Genomic DNA, 8,507 nt, shown 5'->3' with positions numbered 1-8,507 from the left:
GCCATGACATGGACAGTCCTAAGGCTAAGGGACACACCCTCCCCAGGGGGACTCCACTGAGGTACCAGTGCCACTGCCACAGGTTTGGATGGAAATGTCTACTTAGTAATACTTGAATCTCACACAAGATGCCTTATGAACTCAATGGGTTTCCTGTTCTGCATGGGCACCACCTCAAGGACTCCAGACCTAGTGTTCTCTCTCTCTGTTGGTCCCACAGCACACGCAAGAAATGTCCTGCAGATTCCAGCCACTTTACCACTAGGCTGTGGGAATAAATAGTGACAGCCTAAATTTCAATCTAGCTAGCTAGCTATTTATTTATTGCAAAAGTCAAAGAATATCATTGACTACTCATGTTACAGACAGCTGAGTTAGATAGAAATATTATAGGCAGTCAGACAGGGCCAGGCCCTTGAAGGAGATAACACAGAAGACAAGATACCTTACAACGGTGGGAGGGAAGGATGTTCTTGCTGTGAGCCAGACCTAAAGACAAAAGATCAAGCAAATGCTAATCTCCCTGAAGATTTTGATCCTCACCCTGAGAAAGCTTGGAAGAATCATTATCTGATGGCTACTAGATAAAGTCTTGTTTTACATTCATGCCCCTGTAACTCACTTCCCCATTTGGTCCTGGGCTTAATCAATTTTACCTGAGCAATGGTGCTTGTAATCCCATTGGTTGACCATAGTTTTATCCCATCCCACATCCACCTAAACCAGTTTCCATTTTCTCCACCTTAATCCTGCATGGTCTTACACTATAAAAGTCCCTGGAAGAGACAGCTTCCCATGGTGTCCTGACCTGTGGGTTAGTAAACGAAGGTGACCTGGGAGAGGAGCAGGGAACTGAGGAGGGGACAAAGGACAGGAGACGTGAGAAATGAAGACAGGATTCTGATCAAGTCTCATTTATTCAGAGGAGGTGCTGGGTATATATAGTGGAGGCATAGGGAAATGACATTGGCAGGTAAAAGGCACGAGTAACTAGGCAACCAGGCTATGACAGGAAGTCCCACCTCTGGGGCATAGCATGTGATTCATGGGAAATGGGCAAGGTGGGAAGGACCATAAACTTAACTCAGCAGGGGAATAGAAACTTAAGAAAAGGGCTGACACTATTATAAAATGGATACCACTAATGGCTTCCCATAGGTCCCCCTTTACTTTTATATATGTATATAAAATATGGCTTCTGTAGAAGGTTGATTCCCTTGAGGGGGCATTGCCTGTCTTAGGTCGAGGTGTCCTCTACACGGACCCGACTCAAACCTTACCTGTCATAGGAGACCGGGACAGCAGAAGGTCCTGTTCCTGTCTTAGGCAGTGAGTGGTGTCTCGTGTATGCTCCTCATTACCCGTCTCTAGCTAGCCTGACCATCTCACCAAGGGTGAGAGAACTAAGAGGTCTCTGGACCTTCATCATCATAAGCTGGTTGTATTCCAGCACAGTTTTCCCTTTCAGCCATCTCAAGCCTGTGATAATGAATCTGTATGGGTTGCATTTTAATGACATCCAATTGTTGTTTAACGAAAGTCATCAGCCTATTGAAAAGACAGGGTCCTATTGATAAAAGTATTAATAGTCCAATCAAGGGTCCCAATAGGGGGAGAAGGTAGGGTAGTACTCCATTCCATGTGCTCCAGAAAGAGTTTTCAAATAGCTCTTTTCTCCTCTTAATAAGATCTTCTTGAAGTTTCTTTATTTTATCTCAAACAATACCAGACTTGTTTGCAGAGAAACAGCAGTGTTTCTGTAAAGCCAAGCAGATCCTTCCCTGCTCTGCTGTTAGAAGGTCTAAGCCCCTCCTATTTTGCAAGACTACTTCTGCTAATGAATTTATCTGGTCTTGGATATCTTGGATAGTACCAGACAGTGTTTGAACATCAGCTGATTAGATAATTTGGTATAAGAATGTACTGCTACTCCCAACCTTGCTGTGCCTGTCCCCATGGCCATCATGACTCCTAGCCCCACTAATAAAGGGATGAACTGGACTGGCCTCTTTGTGCAGCCCATAACAAAATCTAAACTGGGAAGGGGTACGGGATCATTACCAGAGATGACATGTGTATCAGGCAATACAATTGCCATGACACACAGTCCTGTCCAGTTGGCAGGTAAATATGTGAAGGCTAAACTTCCCCCACATACAAACGCATGTCCCTTTTTTGGGCAAATAGGGCTACTGTAGTTAAGTATTTGATTGCATCTTGTGAAGGTAACAAATCCAACATCAACAGTGAAGCTATCATTGTGGATGCCTCCTTGCATTCAGGAAGACTTTCATAGGAGATAATCCCCCCTGACAGGGTGGCTCTGGCTAATGCCTGCCAGTCCTTGGGAGTAAGGCAATTGTCAGCCACAGTTTCTAAAATGGCTGTGGTGTATGGAGCCATGGCTCCGTATTGAGCAACTGCCACTTTTAGTTCCTTTAGTACTTTAAAATCGAAACTAGTGTAATGGCACCAAATATGTCCTTGAGCACCTGTTGTTTCTGATACCAGAAATACCTCTGCCTTATCTAGATCTATGGGTGGGTCTAACAGGAGGAAGCTTTTGGGGATAGTGCCCCTCACGGGTGGCCTTTGAACACAGGGAGCCTTTGGTCCAGTTATATTTTTATTTTTGAGTTTTCCTGATTTTAATCTTTCTAATTGGATTATGAGGTCTTGGTGCTCTTTCTCTAATTTTATCTGTTCTTTGACAAGTTCAATTTTGCCTTTTAATTCCTTTCTGGGGTCAGAAGTCAAACACACTGAAGGAGGCACGCTGGGATCAGTGCTATATGCCAAGGGCGCTGAACTTTTGGCGGCCAGTCTTGGTCCTGATACCGAGCGGCTTCCTGGTTTCGATTTCAAGATTCTGTTCCCTTACAGGAGGGCACACACCCTTAGGGGGTTCTTTGTCCTTTAAGATGAGTTTTACCTTTTTGTCCCTGTAGTATATTTTCACCCCTTTTTAAAAAAAATTTTAATCACATTAGCAACAACCGGATCACAGTGTCTCTGGAATAAGATTTCATCAATTAAATTTTAGTAGGAAAAGGCTATAACTGGTGTTATAGGTAGCCAAATTATATAGAAATATTAATAGGCAGTCAGACAGGACAAGGCCCTTGAAGGAGACAGCACAAAAGACAAGAGCCAGACCTAAAAGACCTAAAGGCCAAACAAATGCTAAAAGAGTAGCACCTGGGATTGATATTCTAAATAGGAATCAATCACCTAAAAAGACCCAAGTGAGTCACCAGCCCAGCCCCCAACAAAAAGAGACCCTGTCCTGTACTCATGCCCGCTTACTCTGTGACTCACTTCCCCATTTGGCCCTGGGCATAATCAACTTTACCTGAGCAAAGGTGCTTGCAATCCCATTGGTTGACCATAGTTTTGCCCCACCCCACATCCACCTAAGCGAAACCTCTTTTTCTCTACCTTAACCCCGCATGGTTTTGCTCTATAAAAATAAACTGAAAGAGACAGCTTCCTGGACAACCTGCTCGGGTCCCCCTTCTGTCCTGTCTGAGACAGAAGCTTTCTTTCCCAATAAAATATTCGACTCTCAACCTCTGTTTGTTCCTAAAATTTATTCTTCGGTTTTTAGAGAACACAAACTCATTTAGATCAGGTCAGGAGTTTTACTTCCCTGTATCACTGGGACCTTTTTGGGTCCAAAAGTCTCATAATCCTTAAGGGCATCACCAACCCTTTTCTATCACCTGTGATCAATAGTTCCTTCAATAGGGAACCATGAGCAAACTTGTTTAATATATTCAAAATATTGACACAAATCCTTAATTTTAACCTTTACTCCTCACGCCTTTAATGCTTTACTCAAACTTTCTACAAATATCTCATGTTCTCTTAATGCCTGTCCCATTGCCAAAGGGAAGGGGAAAGGGGTGCCATCTGCTTACCGAGGTTCAGACGTCACAGCGGGCAACTGCAGCGCGGGCCTCTTTTACTTTCTCTCTTGCCAGCTCTCTCGGACGGTTCTGTCACTGAATCCTCCGTACCAGGTGCCCCATTCACTGGGCGCCACTTGTCCCGACCCATGGGTTAGTCAACAAAGGTCACCTGGGAGAGGAGCGGGTAATTGAGGAGGGGACAAAGGACAGGAGATGTGAGAAATGGAGACAAGACAGGATTCTGATCAAGTCTCGTTTATTCAGGGGAGGTGCTGGGTATATATAGTGGAGGCATAGGGAAATGACGTGGGTGGGTAAAAGGCGCGAGTAACTATGCAACCGGGCTATGACAGGAAGTCCCACCTCCGGGGCATAGCACGTGATTCACGGAGAATGGGCAAGGTGGGAAGGGCCATAAACTTAACTCAGCAGGGGAATAGAAACTTAAGAAAAGGGCTGACACTATTATAAAATGAATACCACTTAATGGCTTCCCACACCGGGGCCACACCGCTTGGCTCCCCTCCTGTCCTTCCATAGGATAGGAGCTTTCCCTCAATAAATATATTCTGCTCATAACCTCCCTTTGTTCCTAAACTTTATTCTTTAGTTTTAGAGAACATGAACTCAACCAGGTCAGGTAGGGAGATCATTTTTCCCCTATATCATTTGGAGGTTCCCTGTATCATTTGGAGGTCACCCACCTGAGATCAGTTTTTCGCCCCATATCAGATACCCACCTGTCTCTCAGGGAGCACACAGATCACTCCTATCTGTTTAACAAAAACGACCACATTCAATGGTCTCCAGATAATACTTAGGGCAGTAAATACTCCACTAGAAGCTAACAACGCCAGACCTCTATGACCCAATTGCTGGAAACTGCCTTTCCTGTGTTTAGCGATTGGGAGCTAGTGGAAGATAAAAAGAGAAGACATGGGGGGGGGATAAAAAAGAACAAATCAAAATGATAGCTGTTGCCATTGACAATGTCTTCATGTAAAGAAAAACCAAGGACAATCAAACAGAGGGTACCTGCTTTAAATGCAAGAAGACTGGACACTGGGCGCACATCTATGTTGAGTCACCACCCGGACCCTGTTCCTGTCAAAGAGCTGATGCTCTGACTCATGACAGTGGAGGACTGACTGTCCCTCTGTAGAGAGGGAAGAGGCCAGCCAGAACCCTCACCTCTCGCCCTGATAATGAGGACTGTGGCAACTCATACTGTGTCTTTCCTCAGACATCAAGGAGCCCTAGACACCACAGCAAACGAATTCTATTACCCCATTTTGGCTTCTTTCTCTATAAAATATCCCCTTCCAAATCTACAGCCATAGTCAGGTGAAGGAAAGCCTAGTTTTGGCTGATATCTTTACTCATTCTCTGACACATCAATTCAAAGTTGGGTGTCATAGGACCACACAACAATCTGAAAAAGGAAGTTTCCTGACTACAACTTCTACAGGTAATTTCTCTTCCCAGTCAGTTTGCTATCATTAATTATGAGACACCAAAAGGATATGTTTAAAGTCTCTTTACATGGGCTGGGGAGATAGCTCAGTAGAATAAGTGCCTGTCTGGCAAGTGCAGGGTCCTAAGTTCAAGCCCCCATACCAAAAAAAAAAAAAAAAAATTAGCATAAAGTCTCTTTACAAAATCAGGATCTCCCTAAATTGCTAAATTATCCAGGCTGTGCTCAAACTTATGATCCTCCTGCCTCAGCCACTCAGAGTGTTTAAATTACAGGTTGGTGCCACCACACTCCACTTAGCAGTGTCTTCTTATTTAGCATCTGTTTTACAACTCTATTACAACCCACATTTATTATACTGGAGCCCACTTATAATGATGTAAGGGAAAGGAAGCATTCTCTAATCTGATTAAATTCACTCTTATTTTTTCTCTGGTTTATACCTTCAGGAAGAGTTTCTTAACCTTTTTATTTTCTTAATGTGAGACAAGATAGTTAGATGGGGCTGGAACTAACTGCCCTTATGTTTGATCAGACAAGTCTCTGACAAAGCAGGCTTTTATTATGGAAAAGATAACACTCTGGGATTATTTCAGAAAGCAATTTTCCCTCTCTCCAGCACCCAAAATATAAGAATTCCCCTCATGATCTTCACTAGGAGAATCTTCTTGGCCTCTTAGAGGTAAATCATGAAAGAGTGAGAATCCTTCTAAAGATGAGTCACTGGGACTTTTTACCCCCCAACTAATCTGCAATTAGCCACCAGCTATTTGTCAGTTATTATCTAAGTATTCCTACCAGTTATTGGCTTCAGCAGCTTATGCTCATGGCAAGTTATGATTCTCTGTGTTTGCCTGTCCAGTTTCTGGGATGTTGTTTTGCCCTATAACCTCAATTTTCTGATGAATATAAGAAGAGCTGGGCATTTTCAGTGTGTGCATCTTTTTTCTCACTGCAATGACGAAAGTGACAACTTCCAAGCTATTTACCTGTCAAGAGTAGAAAAACACATAATTATCTCAGGGAAATGCTTGTGTAGTTCTGATGACGCTTCTCCAGGATATCACTGAGCTGGGAAAGGGTAGCTACATCTTGGCTTGATCTCTCCCTAGCAATGGGACCCAAGAGCACTTAGCCCATCTAAGCTTTTCCTCTGTATCTCAAGAGAAACTAGCATCTTTTATGAGGGAATCCTTATACTTCCTGCCCCTGCATGCCACCTACTTGACCACTTCCAAATGCCACAGGAAAAGAGGCCCTTTATAAGGCTGACCTTTTCATGTTGAAAATGGAAAATAACATGCAGGGAAAATGGCATTTCCATAATTTGCTGTTGCAAATGTAAATTGGCATTTCTGTATAGCAAATTGACAATAGGAATCAAGGCTTTACACATAAATGTATAGGGTGGCTTAACAATTTTAGTTCTTGCACTATATTCTTGGGAAATAACCTAAAGATGTGTGTAACGTGTAGACCTGTGTTGTGGTTTAGAACTGAATTTCCTCTCAGAAGTCTCATTCATGTAGAACATGATTGGATTAAGGGGTGCCACCCTTGTCAGGGCATTAATTCACTGATAAATCCACAGATAAACATGCTGCTGGGCTGGAGCCTATTTGAAAGATGCAGGTCACTAAGGGCATGACCTGGAAGGGTCTGTCTCCATCTGGGGCTCCTCTATCTCTCTCTTGCTTCCAAGCCACCAGAAGATAAGCAGATTTCCTCCATGCCATGGACTTCCAGGAGTCATTCCTGCTTTTGAGTCTGCCACTAAGGACTGAAGTATCTGAAACTGTGAGCCAAAATAAAGCTTTCAGTTGTGGGTGTTGAATATTGTGTCCAATAATGGAAAATAGTTATGACAGCCTGTTTCATGAGATATTAATCATAGCAATATTTAAAATAGAGAAAAACTGGAAATAGCTTAAGTACTCAACAATAGCAGGCTTGTTAAATTAACTGCAATATCTGCCATTTAAAATCATAACAGAATTTAATTAAGTGAGAAAATTATTATGATCAGTCAGTGGAAAAGGGCAGAGTACAAAATCTGTTTCTAGACAAAATATATGAACAGTAATGCCTCTGTTCCAAACCATTCCATTCACAAACTCTGCATGGGTGATGAACACAACCTTGGCCACCTTCTCTATACTAACATGAACATGACCATCTTCAGCAGAATAGTGAAATGAACTAAGTCCACAAACCAAGGTACCACTGTACATATATGTATGAAATTGAGTGTACAGCAGAAAATTGAATGTATACTTTATTTGTTTATACTTGCAATTATGAAACTTGTACAATCATTTCTGAAAAACAATACAAGTGTGGTTACCTCTGAGTGTGGAATTACACTGATTTTATTGTAATTAACATGTGTTGGTATTTATTTAATCCTTTACATTTCTTTCTAGCTAGCAGGTAAGAAAGAAAGAAAGAAAGAAAGAAAGAAAGAAAGAAAGAAAGAAAGAAAGAAAGAAAGAAAGAAAGAAAGAAAGAGAGAGAGAGAAAGAAAAAGGAAAGGAAAGGAAAAGGAAAGAAAGGAAGGACAGAAACCTACAAGAGCCTTGTGTTATAATAGTGTGCAATGGTAAATTAGAATGTGTAGAAATGAGATGGTAGGATGTTGCTCTAAAAAAAGGATATTTTATGATTACCTTTATAGCAATAGTTTTTTTAAAAAATTGTGAACCATTTGGATAGGCAAGGTACATCCCATGTTTTGAATAAAGAACTTGGTACTAACATATTTGAATGGCACAAAATTAACATGATGCTGTAAATATTTTGTTAGTAATCTCTATTATATACTTTCAAATATAGAGTACACTTGTAAGTCAAGGTTCTCAATTATCACCAAGGAATTACAATGTTCTTACAGTGTGCCATAACTTTTTCCAATGCAAGAAATTTATAGGTAGAACTTATCCTCCAAGATTCTTTCCGCAGCAGTGCTTTGTGGTGAGGCCACCAGAGGCATTCTTCATTTCTTTTTTCCCCCATAATTTTATGAATAAACAAATAGCAATGAGACAGTTTCAAATAAAATTGGTAGGACAGTTTCAATAATTAACACATTGCATACATTCTTCCTAGTGGTTAATTGCTGTACA

Source organism: Octodon degus, unplaced genomic scaffold (genome assembly GCF_000260255.1).
Source record: "Octodon degus isolate 3935 unplaced genomic scaffold, OctDeg1.0 scaffold00257, whole genome shotgun sequence".
NCBI lineage: Eukaryota > Metazoa > Chordata > Mammalia > Rodentia > Octodontidae > Octodon > Octodon degus.
This window is presented reverse-complemented; position numbering follows the sequence as displayed.